The sequence below is a fragment of the Salvelinus sp. IW2-2015 genome, unplaced genomic scaffold (genome assembly GCF_002910315.2).
Source record: "Salvelinus sp. IW2-2015 unplaced genomic scaffold, ASM291031v2 Un_scaffold3604, whole genome shotgun sequence".
NCBI lineage: Eukaryota > Metazoa > Chordata > Actinopteri > Salmoniformes > Salmonidae > Salvelinus > Salvelinus sp. IW2-2015.
Genome location: NW_019944882.1, coordinates 97751 through 115780, shown reverse-complemented (window position 1 = coordinate 115780; position 18030 = coordinate 97751). Strand labels below are relative to the sequence as shown.

The window sequence follows — 18030 nt, the reverse complement described above, 5'->3', positions numbered from 1 at the left end:
GTCAGCCTGAGCTCTACTGTCAGCCTGAGCTCTACTGTCAGCCTGAGCTCTACTGTCAGCCTGAGCTCTACTGTCAGCCTGAGCTCTACTGTCCTTTACTAGTAGTTCTGAGTTTTACTGTCCTCTGTCCCCAGAGTACCACTTCTTCCGTACCCAGGAAGCTCCATGCCCAGTGGGTGGTGGGCATCACTCAGGCCAAGGAAGCTGCCAGCCTGGCCCTGGAGGAACGCCTGGCCAAGTATACCTTTACCTACGATACTGACGGGCCACACCTCAACCCCCGCCTGCTGGCTGAGCCCGGCCCCGCTGAGCCTAGCCCCTACCCCGCTGAGCCTGGCCCCGACCTTGGACCAGAGCAGACAAAGGCCCAAACACCGGACCAGGAGCCACCCAGCCCAACCAGTCCCCAGGTCCAGCCCACCCCCACAGACTGCAGCACTTCACTGGAGGAGAAGAAGAGTGGCGGCCCCAGAACAACAGATGGAACTGAGAAACAACGGAAGCAGACCACTTCCACACTGAAAAAGGAAACGACTAAGAAGACTGAAGTCCTGGTCTCCCATAAAGGACAAACAGAGATGCCCTCTCAGGTCTGGATAAACTAGAATCATTTTCATGGTCTATATACCTGTCCCTCCAGGATTTCGCGACAATTTTGTGATTTCTGCGGCAAAAAATGCTTGATTTTTGTGGCAGCTTTTCTGAAATCCTGCCATATATTTTGCTATGTTTTTCCCCACATTAATTTCATATAAATTAATAAAAAGTAATGTGCTCAGTTTTAGGATTTCCAGCAGAAAACTAAAACAATTAGAAACATCTAAAGTGCTCAATTGTGTTTATTTTCCTGAACAAACTGCTCCGTCATAATCCTCTCACACCCCTCCTCTCCATCAGGCTTGGGGCTTGTTATCAGCACGGGATGCACCTCCCATTCCTTCTCTCTCTCAAAAAATCAAATAGATTCAAAGGTGATCAATCACTTTCAATTTGAAGATCGATATTTCTTTCTAATAAGTTTTTAATTAGAGATTGTGATAAAAAAAAAAAAAAAATCCCGAAAGGGTCATAAAGGAGATGTACTTTTAAAACAGTATTACCATTTTTTTTTAATCCAGAAAGATTGTTCTTTCGTGATCCGTGTTAAGTTTTAGAGTTTTTAAAACGGCAATGCTGGCAAATTGCACTCAGTGCTTTGAGCAGCGCTCTCCATAGACAGACTGGGGAGAGCAGAGTGCCTGACCGCCCTGCTAAAGGCAAGGTTAGCAGAGTCAAAGTTTGAGTAAAACGCCACTCGCCTTGATTCTTTCAGCGGGGATTGGTCAAAATTGCGAGCTCTCGCATAATATGCGCTGATTGGTTGATTTTTGCATTGAATTATGTGATCGCAGAATCCTGGGAATCCTGGAAGGGACTGATATACTGTGTTGTTTACAGGAAGGGACTGATATACTGTGTTTGTTACAGGACGGGACTGATATACATTTACATTTAAGTCATTTAGCAGACGCTCTTATCCAGAGCGACTTACAAATTGGAAAGTTCATACATATTCATCCTTATTCATCCTGGTCCCCCGTGGGGAATGAACCACAACCCTGGCGTTGCAAGCGCCATGCTCTACCAACTGAGCCACACGGGACCACATACTGTGTTGTTTATAGGACGGGACTGATATACTGTGTTGTTTACAGGACGGGACTGATATACTGTGTTGTTTACAGGAAGGGACTGATATACTGTGTTATTTACAGGAAGGACTGATATACTGTGTTGTTTACAGGACGGGACTGATATACTGTGTTGTTTACAGGAAGGACTGATATACTGTGTTGTTTACAGGAAGGGACTGATATACTGTGTGTTTACAGGACGGGACTGATATACTGTGTTTACAGGACGGGACTGATATACTGTGTTGTTTACAGGACGGGACTGATATACTTGTGTTGTTTACAGGAAGGGACTGATATACTGTGTTGTTTACAGGAAGGGACTGATATACTGTGTTGTTACAGGACGGGACTGATATACTGTGTTGTTTACAGGACGGGACTGATATACGTGTTGTTTACAAGAGGGACTGATATACTGTGTTGTTTACAGGACGGGACATGATATACTGTGTTGTTTACAGGAGGGACTGATATACTGGTTGTTTACAGGACGGGACTGATATACTGTGTTGTTTACAGGAAGGGGACGTGATATACTGTGTTGTTTACAGGACGGGACTGATATACTGTGTTGTTTACAGGAAGGGACTGATATACTGTGTTGTTTACAGGAAGGGACTGATATACTGTGTTGTTTACACGGGAAGGGACTGATATACTGTGTTGTTTACAGGACGGGACTGATATACTGTGTTGTTTACAGGACGGGACTGATATACTGTGTTGTTTACAGGAAGGGACTCTTTTCACTCTTTTGTGTTGTCCTTATTTTGAGGAAGTTGTTGCTTGTAGGATCTTGTCTCCCCTAGCTCAGAGACTGGACAACTTGACCCTCACAAGCAGAAACAGAAGAAGTCCAAACTGAAACCTCAACTAACTGCCAAGACGGAGAGGAAGAGGTCCAAAGGGGTTGCCTTGACTACCAACATGCTAGAAACCCTGCCGCATGCACCTATAGGTAATTTCGGGTCATATCAACATATCGTCAGTTATAGGTAGGGTATTATTTAGTTTTGTAAAATGTGTCAGTTAACATGTCGGTTTTCCTCCTAGCTAAGAAAGGTACCAAGACCTGTCCCGTTACAGAACAGCTAAAGGCAGAACATAAAGGTAAGAAGTTAGGTACCAAGACCTGTCCCGTTACAGAACAGCTAAAGGCAGAACATAAAGGTAAGAAGTTGTTGATACTTGCCGTTAGTTCCACAGTCTTTACTGATCGGGTGAATGTTTCTCATGAGGATCCGTTGTAGTTTCATCACAATCTGGCCTCTAACTTGTTTCCAGGTAAGAAGGATCCTCAGAAGAAGCAGCTGCCTGGTAAACGAGCTCTACAGATCGATGAGGACCAACAACCCAAGAAGAAACGTGGAGTTGGTGACAAACAGAAGGTGAGTTATTATACGGTATGAAACGGCGGTTCAGTATGATCAGTGTTTTCCATTCGCACTGGTTATCAGCTAAACAGCCGGTAAGACTTTTTCCACTTCATATTAACCAGGCTACGTTTCGTTTAAAAGTTTAATTTCGTTAGTCAGAAAATGAAGTTGAGCCCTTTCCTGCTAGAATGACCGATATGCATCTCCTAGCGATCTATTGAGAGGAAAGTCACCTGTCAGTCACAAAGCGAGCAATGACAGGGGACACTGCTGGTTTGACAGTCTGTTCCACCTCCCGGTACCTGTGTGATGTGTGCGTTGTAGCTGGTTACAGTCAAAATTCATTACATTAAAGAGAGAGAGCGCATGATGCTCCTTTATCAAGTGAATTTGCACATGCATTACCATGGTAAGTGGTAATGAATGATGAGTCAAAATCAACTTAGCCTAGTTTTCTGGAAAATTCATTTATTTTCTTTTGTGTTTCACATAGCCAGCCACGCAGAGTCGTGGTGCATAGGCCATTTACTCAAATTTGATTTGTCACATGCTTTGTAGACAACGGGTGTAGACTAACAGTAAAATGCTTACCTACGGGTCCGTTTCCACAACGCAGAGTTAAAGATATTATTAAATAGAAATAATGACATGAGGAATAAAAATAACTTGGCTATACACACACAACCACAGTAATTAGAAAAGAACATGGCGGTGTATAGGGAGCATGAATAGAACATGGCGGTGTATAGGGAGCATGAAAAGAACACGGCGGTGTATAGGGAGCATGAAAAGAACACGGCGGTGTATAGGGAGCATGAAGAGAACACGGCGGTGTATAGGGAGCATGGAAAGAACACGGCGGTGTATAGGGAGCATGAAGAAGAACCACGGCGGTGGGTATAGGCGAGCATGGAAAGCAAACACTGGCGGCGGTTGTATAGGGGAGCATGAAGAGAACACGGCGGTGTATAAGGGAAGCATGGAGAGAAGCACGGCGGTGTATAGGGAGCATGAAGAGAACACGGCGTGTAATAGGGAGCATGAAAGAGAACACGGCGTGGTATAGGGAGCATGAAGAGAAACGGCGGTGTCATAGGGAGCATGAAGAGACACAGGCGGTGTATAAGGGAGCATGAAAGAAACACGGCGGTGTATAGAGGAGCATGAAAAGAGAACACCGGCGGTGTATAGGAGCATGAAGAGAAACACGGCGGTGTAGGGGAGGCATGATGAAGAGAACACGGCGGTGTATCGGGGAGCATGAAGGAACGACGCGCGGTGTAATGGGAGCATGAAGAGAACACGCGCGTGTATGGGGGAGTCATGAAGAGAACACGGCGGGTGTATGGGGAGCAATGAAGAGGAAACAACCGGCGGTGTATATCACCATTAATGTTGTAAATCGACTATTGTAGCTGGAAACGATAGATTTTTTTTTAATGGAATATCTACATAGGCGTACAGAGGCTCATTATCAGCAACCATCACTCCTGTGTTCCAATGGCACGTTGTGTTAGCTAATCCAAGTTTATCATTTTAAAAAGCTAATTGATCATTAGAAAACCATTTTGCAAAAATGTTAGCACAGCTGAAAAACTGTTGTCCTGATTTAAAGAAGCAACAAAACTGGCCTTTAGACTAGTTGAGTATCCTGGAGCATCAGCATTTGTGGGTTTGATTACAGGCCTCAAAATGGCCAGAAACAAAGACCTTTTCTTCTGAAACCCGTCAGTATTCTTGTTCTGAGAAATGGAGCCTTTCCATCCATGCGAGAAATTGCCAAGAAACGAACGTTGTACAACGCTGTGGACTACTCCCTTTCACAGAACAGCGCAAACGGTCTCTAACCAGAAAGAAAGAGGATGGGAGGCCCGGTGCACAAAACAAACATTGTGGACAGTTCATATCTTGCAGTAAAACTTGAAATAATACTTTAATCTCGAAGACAGGTTAGAAAATAGTCTTGATGATATAGGCCTAGACCACATGGGGGCGGCAGGTGGCCTAGTGGTTAGAGGAGGCGGGTGGCCTAGTGGTTAGAAGGGAGGCGGGTGGCCTAGTGTTAGAGGAGGGCGGGTGGCCTAGGTGGTTAGAGGAGGCGGGTGGCCTAGTGGTTAGAGGAGGCGGGTGGCCTAGTGGTTAGAGGAGGCGGGTGGCCTAGTGGTTAGAGGAGGCGGGTGGCCTAGTGGTATAGAGGAGGCGGGTGGCCTAGTGGTTAGAGGAGGCGGTGGCCTAGTGGTTAGAGGAGGCGGGTGGCCTAGTGGTTAGAGGAGGCGGGTGGCCCTACGTGGTTAGAGGAGGCGGGTGGCCTAGTGGTTAGAGTGATGGGCCAGTAACCTTAAGGTTGCTGGATTGAATCCCAGCGCTGACAAGGTAAACAGCTGTTGTTCTGCCCCTGAACAAGGCAGTTAACCCACTGTTCCTCGGGCTCCGAAGACGTGGATGTCGATTAAGGCAGCGCCCCGCACTTCTCTGATTCAGAGGGGTTGGGTTAAATGAGGAAGATCCATTTCAGTTGAAGGTATTCAACTGACTAGGTATAACGAACAATGCACTGAATTCCTAAATATTCTGTAATTTAAATTGTAAAGTCATGTATTTCTACTCAATACCAGGCATTTTTCCAATCTGGTTTTTGAGGTATTTTATTAGGATGCCCATTAACTGTTGATAAAGCAGCAGCTACTCTTCCTGGGGTCCACATGAAACATGACACTAATAGACAAGAACTACATCAATTTTAAAAAGGCACACGCAGCCTACATATCAATACGCACATAGACACACAGCCTACATATCAATATACACACACAGCCTACATATCAATATACACACACAGCCTACATATCAATATACACGCGCAGCCTACATATCAATATACACGCGCAGCCTACGTATCAATACACACGCGCAGCCTACGTATCAATACACACGCGCAGCCTACGTATCAATATGCACGCGCAGCCTACGTATCAATATGCACGCGCAGCCTACATATCAATATGCACACGCAGCCTACATATCAATATGCACACACACACAGCCTACATATCAATACACACGCGCAGCCTACGTATCAATACACACGCGCAGCCTACGTATCAATACGGACAGACGCGCAGCCTACGTATCAATACAGACAGACGCGCAGCCTACGTATCAATACGCACACACGCGCAGCCTACGGCCTACGTATCAATACGCACACACACGCGCAGCCTATGTATCAATACGCACACACACGCGCAGCCTATGTATCAATACGCACACACACGCGCAGCCTATGTATCAATACGCACACACACGCGCAGCCTACGTATCAATATGCACACGCGCGCAGCCTACGTATCAATATGCACACACGCGCAGCCTACGTATCAATACGGACAGACGCGCAGCCTACGNAGCCTACGTATCAATATGCACACGCGCGCAGCCTACGTATCAATATGCACACACGCGCAGCCTACGTATCAATACGGACAGACGCGCAGCCTACGGCCTACGTATCAATACGGACACACGCGCAGCCTACATATCAATACAGACACACACGCGCAGCCTACGTATCAATACGGACAGACGCGCAGCCTACGGCCTACGTATCAATACAGACACACACGCAGCCCGACAGCTGCAGCTTAACTAGGTCTTTCCTTGCAGCACTCGACCACAGGACTGGACAATAATCAAGATAAGACAAAATTAGACCCTGCAGGGCTTGCTTTTTTTCTGGGAAGTAAACCCAATTAAAGCATGAAATAATTTAGCTGTGTATTTTGGATGGAATCAAGGCATTAGAATGGACCGGAGGCCACAAATCAAGCTGGCCCGTGGGAACCTGTCTGGCCCTTTTTCTAGTTGGCTGGCTACTCCATGTACTTGTGGAAAACACTGCCAGTATGTTGCCTTTTTAGATGTCCATGATGATGATGACGAGTCAGATCTTCTTCTCCTAACTCTAACCTCAGGCTGTGGCAGCAGACTCCTCCGCCCCCACGAAGAAGAGAAACAGAAAGGTAACGGAGACAGAAGTTAAAGGATTCATTAGTTCTAAATCACCAGAGAAAGAACCAGAGAAGACAAAGCCAATCATGAAGAGGAGGCTGGACTCAGCCAGCCAATTAGCAGCCTCCCAGACCAAGAAGAGGAAGCAAGCAGCATCCAGTCCTGAGCCAGAGGGCTCTGGCATTGAGGAGCGTCCAGAGTCCCCCAGTGACAGCATAGACCAGACCAACGGGGCCAAGAAGACCAACGGAGGAGGCCCCAAGAAGGAATCTGTCTGTCAGGTGAGAACAGCTCATCTCCTAGGGTTGGGGGAGGAGTTTCAGTGTGTTCTGTTTGTCGTTGTGGGGTTCACTATGTTGCTGACTGTTGTCGCTGTGGGGTTCACTATGTTGCTGTCTGACTGTTGTCGCGGTGGGGTTCACTATGTTGCTGACTGTTGTCGGTGTGGGGTTCACTATGTGGCTGTCTGTCCGTCTGTGGGTTCATCTAGTTGCTGTCTGAATGTTGTCCGTGTGGGTTCACTAGTTGCTTGTCTGACTGTTCGTCGTGTGTGGGTTCACTATGTTGCTGTGGGGTTCACTTATGTTGCTGTCTGTGTGCTGTCTGTGGGTTCCATATGTTGTCTGTCTGACTGTGTGCGTGTGGGGTTCACTTATGTTGCCTGTGTTCACTGATGTTGCTGTCTGTCCGCTGTGGGGTTCACTATGTTGCTGTCTGACTGTTGTCGGTGTGGGGTTCACTAGTATTGCTGTCTGACGTGTCTGTCCCGTTGTGGGTTCACTATGCTGCTGTTTGACTGACTGACTTGTCCGCTGTGGGTCACTATGTTGCTGTCTGACTGTTTGTCGGCTGTGGGGTTCACTATGTTGCTGTTTGACTGACTGTTGTCGGTGTGGGGTTCACTATGTTGCGCTGTCTGATTGTTGTCGTTGTGGGGTTCACTATGCGCTGCTGTTTGACTGTTGTCGCTGTGGGTTCACTATGTTGCTGTTTGACTGACTGTTGTCGCTGTGGGGTTCACTATGTTGCTGTCTGACTGTTGTCGTTGGTGGGGTTTCACTATGCTGCTGTTTGGACTGTTGTCGCTGTGGGTTCACTGTTTGCTGTCTGACTGTTTGTCGCTGTGGGGTTCACTATGTGCGCTGTCTGACTGTTGTTCGTGTGGGGTTCACTATGCTGCTGTCTGACTGTTGTCGTGTGGGGTTCACTATGGCTGTTCTGACTGTTGTCGCTGTGGGGTTCACTATGTTGCTGTCTGACTGTTGTCGCTGTGGGTTCACTATGCTGCTGTGCTGACTGTTGTCGTTGAGGTGGTTCACTATGTTGCTGTCTGTTGGTCGCTGTGGAGTTCACTATGTTGCTGTCTGACTGTTGCCCGCTGTGGAGGTTCCACTATGTGCTGTCTGTCGTTTGTCGCTGTGTGGGTTCACTATGTTGCTGAGACTGTTGCGTCGCGGTGGGGTTCACTATGTTGCTGTCTGTTGTCGTTGTGGGGTTCACTATGTTGCGCTGACTGTTGTCGGTGTGGGGTTCCACTATGTTGCTGTGGGGTTCACTATGTTCTGTCACTGTTGTCGCTGTGGGTTTCACTATGTTGCTGTCTGCTGTTGTCGCTGTGGGTTCACTATGTTTCCTGTCTGTTTGTCGTTGTGGGGTTCACTATGTGTGCTGATGTTGTCGCGTGGGTTTCACTATGTTGCTGTCTGTCTTGTTTGCGCTGTGGGGTTCACTATGTTGCTGTCTGACTGTTGTTCGCGGGTGGGGTTCACTATGTTGCTGTGCTGTCGTCGTTGTGGGGTTCACTATGTTGCTTGACTGACTGTGGTCGCTGTGGGGTTCACTATGTTGCTGTCTGACTGTTGTCTGTGGGGTTCACTATGTTGCTGTCTGTTGTCGTGTGGGGTTCACTATGTTGCTGACTGACTGTTTGTGCTGTGGGGGTTCACATGTTGCTGACTTGTCGCTGTGGGGTTCACTATGTTGCTGACTGACTGTTTCGTTGTGGGTGTCACTATGTTGCTGTCTGACTGTTGTCGTGTGGGGTTCACTATGTGCGTGTCTGACTGTTGTGCGTTGTGGGGTTCACTATGTTGCTGACTGTTGTCGGTTGTGGGGTTCACTATGTTGCTGACTGTTGCGGTGGGGTTCACTATGTTGCTGACTGTTGTCGTTGAGGGGTTCACTATGTTGCTGTCTGACTTGTCGCTGTGGGGGTTCACTATGTTGCTGTCTGACTGTGTTCGCTGTGGGGTCCACTATGTTTGCTGTTCTGATTGTTGCTGTGGGGTTCACTATGTTGCTGACTGTTGCGGTGGGGTCACTATGTTGCTAGACTGTTGTCGTTGAGGTGTTCACTATGTTGCTGTCTGACTGTTGTCGCTGTGGGGTTCACAATGTTGCTGACTGTTGTCGCTGTGGGGTTCACTATGTTGGTGACTGTTGTCGCTGTGGGGTTCACTATGGTTGCTGACGTTGCGGTGGGGTCACTATGTTGCTGTCTGACTGTTGTCGCTGTGGGGTCCACTATGTTGCTGTCTGACTGTTGTCGCTGTGGGGTTCACTATGTTGCTGTCTGACTGTTGTCGCTGTGGGGTCCACTATGTTGCTGACTGTTGTGGTTGGGGTTCACTATGTGGCTGTCTGACTGTTGTCCGCTGTGGGTTCACTATGTTGCTGTCTGACTGTTGTCGCTGTGGGGTTCCACTATGTGCTGACTGTTGTCGTTGATGGTTCACTATGTTGCTGTCTGACTGTTGTCGGTGTGGGGTTCACATGTTGCTGATTGACTGTTGTCGCTGTGGGTTCACTATGTTGCTGACTGTTGTCGCTGTGGGGTTCACTATGTTGCTGTCTGACTGTTGTCGGTGTGGGGTTAACTATGTTGCCGATTTGACTGTTGTCGCTGTGGGGTTCACTATGTGCTGACTGTTGTCGCTGTGGGGTTCACTATGTTGCTGTCTGACTGTTGTCGCGTGGGGTGTCACTATGTTGCTGACTGTTGTCGCGGTGGGGTTCACTATGTTGCTCTGACTGTTGTCGCGGTGGGGTGTCACTATGTTGCTTTGTCGTTGTCGCTGTGGGGTTCACTATGTTTGCCTGACTGTTGTCGCTGTGGGGTTCACCTATGTGCTGTCTGACTGTTGTCGCTGTGGGGTTCACTATGTTGCTGTCTGTTGTCGTGTGGGGTTCACTATGTGTGCTGATGTGACTGTTGTGCGCTGTGGGTTCACTATGTTGCTGACTGACTGTTGTCGCTGTGGGGTTCACTATGTTGCTGACTGACTGTTGTCGCTGTGGGGTTCACTATGTTGCTGTCTGACTGTTGTCGTGTGGGGTTCACTATGTTGCTGTCTGACTGTTGTCGCTGTGGGGTTCACTATGTTGCTGTCTGACTGTTGTCGCTGTGGGGTTCACTATGCTTGCTGACTGTTGTCGTTGTGGGTTCACTATGTTCTGTCTACTGTTGTCGTGTGGGGTTCACTATGTTGCTGTCTGACTGTTGTCGCTGTGGGGTTCACTATGTTGCTGACTGTTGTCGTCTGTGGGGTTCACTATGTTGCTGTCTGACTGTTTGTCGCTGTGGGGTTCACTATTGTGCTGTGACTGTTGTCGCTGTGGGGTTCACTATGTTGCTGTCTGACTGTTGTCGCTGTGGGGTTACTATGTTGCTGTCTGACTTGTCGCTGTGGGGTTCACTATGTTGCTGTCGTGTTGTCGGTGTGGAGTTCACTATTGCTGTCTGTACTGTTGTCGCTGTGGGGTTCACTATTTGTTGCTGACTGGTCTTGGTTGTAGGTGTGTGAGCAGGCTGGAGAGGACGTGGTGCCATGTGAGGGTCAGTGCTGTGGGTCCTTTCACCTCTCCTGTCTAGGATCCACCCTCAAACCAGGACAAGCTGCTCTGTCCAGACTGCACCTCAGGTAAGGATCATCCGTCTGGCTGCTTGTTTGTAGCAGCTCAGGTTAATGACTGGTGGCAGGCTATCCCTTCTGTCTGTCCTCCGACTCTCTCTCTCCAGGGGTGCACCAGTGTTTCAGCTGTAAGCTGTCGGAGGGGGAGGTGCATCGCTGTAAACGTGCAGCATTGTGGGAAGTTCTACCATGAAGCCTGCGTCGCCCCAACGCCCTCACGGTGTTCGACAACAAGGGCTTCCGCTGCCCCCTCCACAACTGTCTCAGCTGCCACTCTAAACCCAAAGCTACAAGGGTGAGTCAGTACCCTAACCCAAGACTACCGAGGGTGAGAGCACCCTAACCCTAGACTACCGAGGGTGAGAGCACCCTAACCCTAGACTACCGAGGGTGAGAGCACCCTAACCCTAGACTACCGAGGGTGAGAGTCAGCACTCTAACCCTAGACTACCGAGGGTGAGAGTCGGTACCCTAACCCTAGACTACCGAGGGTGAGAGTCAGTACCCTAACCCCAGACTACCGAGGGTGAGAGCACCCTAACCCCAGACTACCGAGGGTGAGAGTCAGCACCCTAACCCTAGACTACCGAGGTGAGAGTCGGCACCCTAACCCCAGAGCTACCGAGGTGAGAGTCAGCACCCTAACCCCAGACTACCGAGGGTGCAGGTCGGTACCATATAACCCGCACTACCGAGGGTGCGATCGGCAACCTAACCCAGACTACGCGAGGGTGAGAGTCAGGCACCCTAACCCCAGACTACCGGGTGAGAGTCGGACCCTAACCCCAGACTACCGAGGGTGCGAGTCGGCACCCTAACCCCAGACTACCGAGGTGCGAGTCGGCACCCTAACCCCAGACTACCGAGGGTGCGAGTCGGCACCCTAACCCCAGACTACCGAGGGTGGCGAGTCGGCACCCTAACCCCAGACTACGGAGGGTGCGAGTCGACGCTAACCCCAGATACGGAGGTGCGAGTCGGCACCCTAACCCCAGACTACCGAGGGTGCGAGTCGCACCCTAACCCACCTACCGAGGGTGAAGCAGACTGGGTCCCCCTGACCATTAACCCCAACACTTTCCCTGAGATGTGTAAGCTGTTGGTCGACCGAAATGACTGGCTCCTGCCTGAGAGACTGGTCCGTTGTGGAGGCCGTAGGGATGGCACAGTCCATCACTCTAAGACTTGTGCTACTGAAATTGTATATGGTTATATTATTTAAGAACAATGGTGTTACACTTTAAAAAATAATTTTATAACAAATGCGCGTTCTGCCACATTGGCTTGTGGCAGCTGTCCGTGGTTTCTGAAACACATCAGGGCGGTTTTGAATTGGCGCCTTTTCTAGACCATGTTGCGATGGGCATAAGGGCAACGTTAACCAGCATGTTGGTGTTGAGAACAATGTGGCGGAGGCAGAAGGAGATGAGACAACAGCCTTGACTTATTTGTCTAAGAACAGTGAGGAGAGAGGAAACTCCAACTTAATTATGTCTATAATCAATACCTAACTGTTAATGTGCCGGGCTTTATAAATCTAATTTTGTTTGTCACATGCGCCGAATACAAAAGGTATCGTGAAATGCTTACTTTCGAGCCCTTAATCAACAATGCAGAGTTAAAAAAATAAATAAATAGGTAACATGAACTAAGGAAAAATAGTAACAAAATAATATGGCTATATAGGAGTACCAGTACCAAGTCAATGTGCAAAGGTAGGGTTAGTAGAGGTAATATGTACATATAGGTAGGTGTATAGTGACTATGCATAGTTAATAAACAGTGGCAGCAGCATCGTGTGTGTGTGGGTGGGGGGTTGAAGTCGGTGAGTGGGTGGGGGGTTAGAGTCCGGTGAGTGGGTGGGGGGTTAGAGTCCGGTGAGTGGGTGGGGGGTTAGAGTCCGGTGAGTGGGTGGGGGGTTAGAGTCCGGTGAGTGGTGGGGGGTTAGAGTCGTGAGTGGGTGGGGGTTAGAGTCCGGTGAGTGGTGGGGGGTTAGAGTCCGGTGAGTGGGTGGGGGTTAGAGTCCGGTGAGTGTCGTTGCACAAATAATAATAGAATAAGGGATCAATGTAAATAGTCCGGGTGGCCATTTGAGTGTATACACTATGGTACTGCTTGCCGTGCGTCAGCAGAGAGAAACAATCTATGACTTGGGTGGCTGGAGTCTTTGACAATTTTTAGCAACTTCCTCTGACACTGCCTGGTATAGAGCTCCTGGATTGCAGAGAGCTGGGCCCTGTGGTGTACTGGGCTGTACGCACTAATCCTCTGTAGCGCCTTGTGGTTGGATGCCGCCACTTGCCATACCAAGCGGTGATGCAACCAGTCAGGATGCTCTCGGCTGTCTTGGTGTGTTTGGACCATAATAGGTCCTTGGTGATGTGGACACCAAGGAACTTGACTGTCTCAACCCGCTCCATTACAGCCCTGGTGAGTGGGGATGGGCTGGGCTCTCCTTTTCCTGTAGTCCACGATCAGCTCCCTTTGTCACGTTGAGGGAGAGGTTGTTGTCCTGGCACCACACTGCCAGGTCTCTGACCTCCTCCCTATAGGCTGTCATTGTTGTSGGTGATCAGGCCTACCACTGTTGTCGTCAGCAAACTTAATGATGGTGTTGGAGTTGTTGTTTGGCCATGCAGTCGTGGGTGAACAGGGAGTAAAGGAGGGGACTGAGCACGCACCACTGAGGGGTCCCCATGTTAAGGGTCAGCGTGGCGGATGTGTTACCTARCCTTACCACCTGGGGGCGGCCCGTCAGGAAGTCCAGGATCCAGTTGCAGAGGGAGGTGTTTAGTCCCAGGATCCTTCGCTTAGTGATGAGCTTTGAGGGTACTATGGTGTTGAACGTTGAGCTGTAGTTAATGAACAGCATTCTCACATAGGTGTTCCTTTTGTCCAGGTGGGAAAGGGCAGTGTGGAGTGGAATGGAGATTGCGTCATCTGGAAAAGCGCTTTTAAATGTCAGCTTTCAAATGTCAGCACAACTGTTCATCGGGAGCTCATGAAATGGGTTTCCATGGCCGTGCAGCCACACACAAGTCTAAGATCACCATGCGCAATGCCAAACGTTGGCTGGAGTGGTTTAAAGCTTTCCGGCATTGGACTCTGGAGCAGTGGAAATGTGTTCTCTGGAGTGATGAATCACGCTTCACCATCTGGCAGTCCGACGGACGAGTCTGGTTTTGGCGGATGCCAGGAGATGGCTACCTGCCCGAATGCATAGTGCCAACTAGAGGTCTACCGATTTAATCGAAATGGCCGATTTAATTAGGGCTGATTTCAAGTTTTCATAACAATCGGTAATCGCCATTTTTGGACACCGATTATGGACGATTACATTGCACTCCACGAGGTGATTGCGTGGCAGTCTGTTATGCGAGTGCAGCATGGAGCCACGGTAAGGTGCTAGCTAGCATTAAACTTATCTTATAAAAAACAATCAATCCTAACAATCACTAGTTAACTACACATGGTTGATATTACTAGTTTATCTAGCTTGTCCTGCGTTGCATATAATCGATGCGGTGCCTGTTAGTTTATCATTGAATCACAGCCTACTTCGCCAAACGGGTGATTTAAAAGCGCATTCGCGAAAAAAAGCACTGTCGTTGCACCAATGTGTACCTAACCATAAAAATCAATGCCTTAAAATCAATACACAAGTATTTATTTAATATTGCCTGCTAACATGAATTTCTTTTTAATAGGGAAATTGTGTCACTTATATCGTGCGTTCTGTGCAAGCAGAGTCAGGGTATATGCAACAGTTTGGGCCGCCTGGCTCGTTGCGAACTGTGTGAAGACCATTTCCTAACAAAGACTGTAATTAATTTGCCAGAATTGTACATAATTATGACATAACATTGAAGGTTGTACAATGTAACAGCAATATTTAGACTTATGGATGCCACCCATTAGATAAAATACGGAACGGTTCCGTATTTCACTGTAAGAATAAATGTTATGTTTTCGAAATGATAGTTTCCGGATTTGACCATATTCATGACCTAAGGCTTGTATTTCTGTGTGTTAATTATAATATAATAAGTCTACGATTTGGTAGAGCAGTCTGACTGAGCGGTGGTAGGCAGCAGCAGGCTCGTAAGCATTCATTCAAACAGCACTTAACAGCATTTTCCAGCAGCTCTTCGCTTTATGACTTCAAGCCTATCAACTCCCGAGATTAGGCTGGCAATACTAAAGTACCTATTAGAACATCCAATAGTCAAAGGTATATGAAATATAAATGGTATAGAGAGAGAGAGTCCTATAATAACTACAACCTAAAACTTCTTACCTGGGAATATCAGACTCACCAGCTTTCATATGTTCTGAGCAAGGAACTTAAACATTAGCTTTTTACATGACACATATTGCACTTTTACTTTCTTCTCCAACACTGTTTTTGCAATATTTAAACAATTGAACATGTTTCATTATTTATTTGAGACTAAATTGATTTTATTGATTTATTATATTAAATTAAAATAAGTGTTCATTCAGTATTGTTGTTATTGTCATTATTACAAATATATATAAAAAATCGGCTCATTTAATCGGTATCGGCTTTTTTTGGTCCTTCAATAATCGGTATCGGCGTTGAAAAAGCATAATCGGTCGACCTCTAGTGCCAACTGTAAAGTTTGGTGGGGGAGGAATAGCGGTCTGGGGCTGTTTTTTCATGGTTCGGGATAAGCCCCTTAGTTCCAGTGAACGGAAATCTTAACGCTACGGCATAAAATAACATTATAGAATATTCTGTGATTCCAACTTTGTGGCAACAGTTTGGTGAAGGCCCTTTCCTGTTTCAGCATGACAATGCCCCCGTGCACAAAACGAGGTCCATACAGAAATGTTGTGTCGATCGGTGTGGAAGAACTTGACTGGCCTGCACAGAGCCCCGACCTCAACCACTTCGAACACCTTTGGGATGAATTGGAACGCCGACTGCGCCCAACATCAGTGACCAACCTCACTAATGCACTTGTGGCTGAACAGCAATGTTCCAACATCTAGTGGAAAGCCTTCCCAGAAGAGTGGAGGCTGTTACAGCAGCAATGTTCCAACATCTAGTAGAAAGCCTTCCCAGAAGAGTGGAGGCTGTTATAACAGCAATGTTCCAACATCTAGTGGAAAGCCTTCCCAGAAGAGTGGAGGCTGTTATAGGCTGTTATGTTCCAACATCTAGTGGAAAGCCTTCCCAGAAGAGTGGAGGCTGTTAATGCCGCAAAGGGGGGGACCAACTCCATATTAATGGCCATGATTTTAGAATGATGTTCGACCAGCAGGTATCCACTTAATGTTGGTAATGTAGTGTACATCTACAGAAACAGGACAGATCCTGCTTCTGTTGCCTGTTTGCCTGTTTGTTTTTAATGAGCCTTATACTGACTATGTAAATGTAGTGTACATCTACAGAAACAGGACAGATCCTGCTTCTTGTTGCCTGTTGTTTAATAGCCTACTGACTATGCAATGTAGTGTACATCTACAGAGAACAGGACAGATCTGCTTCTGTTGCCTGTCTGTTTTAATAGCCTACTGACTATGTAATGTAGTGTACTCTACAGAAACAGGACAGATCCTGCTTCTGTTGCCTGTCTGGTTTAACATAGCCTACTGACCTAATGTAATGTAGTGTACATCTACAGGAAACAGGACAGATCCTGCTTCTGTTGCCTGTCTGTTTAATAGCCTACTGACTATGTAATGTAAGTGTAATCTACAGAAACAGGACAGATCCTGCCTTCTGTTGCCTGTCTGTTAATAGCGCTACTGACTATGTAATGTAGTGTACATCTACAGAAACAGGACAGATCCTGCTTCTGTTCCTGTCTGTTTAATAGCCTCAGACTGTGAGCATCCCAAAACCCTCACCTCGTGCAAGATGTTGAATAAATCAATTTCACAAATTCTGTCTGTATTTTTATTTTTGCTATGCTGTAATAAAGGCTTGACATTTTTGTTGTAGTAACAACCTTATATATAATATCGTTGTTCCAAATGGTCAGAAATAATATTGTAATCTGACAGCACCTGTTTGGCGCACACAATATATATACAATATATATACACAATATAACAACACACTATATACACACATATATCAACACTATATATATACAATATATTACAATAACAACACTATATAACACTATATATACAATAATATATATACACAATATATATTACACAATATAACATATATCACTACACTATAATACACACAATATATATACAAATATATATACACAATATACAACACAACTATATTACAATATATATACACAATATACACCAACTATATACACACAATATATATACATACACAATATATATACACAACAATATATATACACTATATATATACACAATATATATACAATATATATAACAAATTACACACAATCATACACACACATATATACACACCATATATCACACAATATATATACAAAACTCACATATATATACACAAATATATATAACACATATAACACACACAATATATCACACATATAATACACATATACACACACAATTATATACATAATAATATAACACAATATATATACAAAATATACACTGCTCAAAAAATAAGGGAACACTATAAACACATCCTAGATCTGAATGAATAAATATTCTTATTAAATACTTTTTCTTTAACATAGTTGAATGTGCTGACAACAAATCACACAATTATCAATGGAAATCAAATTTATCAACCATGGAGGTCTGGATTTGGAGTTACACTCAAAATTAAAGTGGAAAACCACACTACAGGCTGATCAACTTTGATGTAATGTCCTTAAAAAACAAGTCAAAATGAGGCTCAGTGGTGTGTGTGGCCTCCACGTGCCTGTATGACCCTCTACAACGCCTGGGCATGCTCCTGTGAGGTGGTGGATGGTCTCCTGAGGGATCTCCTCCAGACCTGGACTAAAGCATCCGCCAACTCTAGACAGTGTGGTGCAACGTGGCGTTGGTGGATGGAGCGAGACATGATGTCCCGAAGTGCTCAATTGGATTCAGGTCTGGGGAACGGGCGGGCCAGTCCAT

At 46.6% G+C, this 18030-nt stretch overlaps 1 pseudogene; it reads left to right on the top strand.

Moving 5' to 3' along the window:
- Positions 1-11314, top strand: part of LOC112076172 (histone-lysine N-methyltransferase NSD2-like) — a 21427-nt pseudogene extending 10113 nt beyond the window's left edge.
- The last annotated feature ends 6716 nt before the right edge of the window (positions 11315-18030 follow it).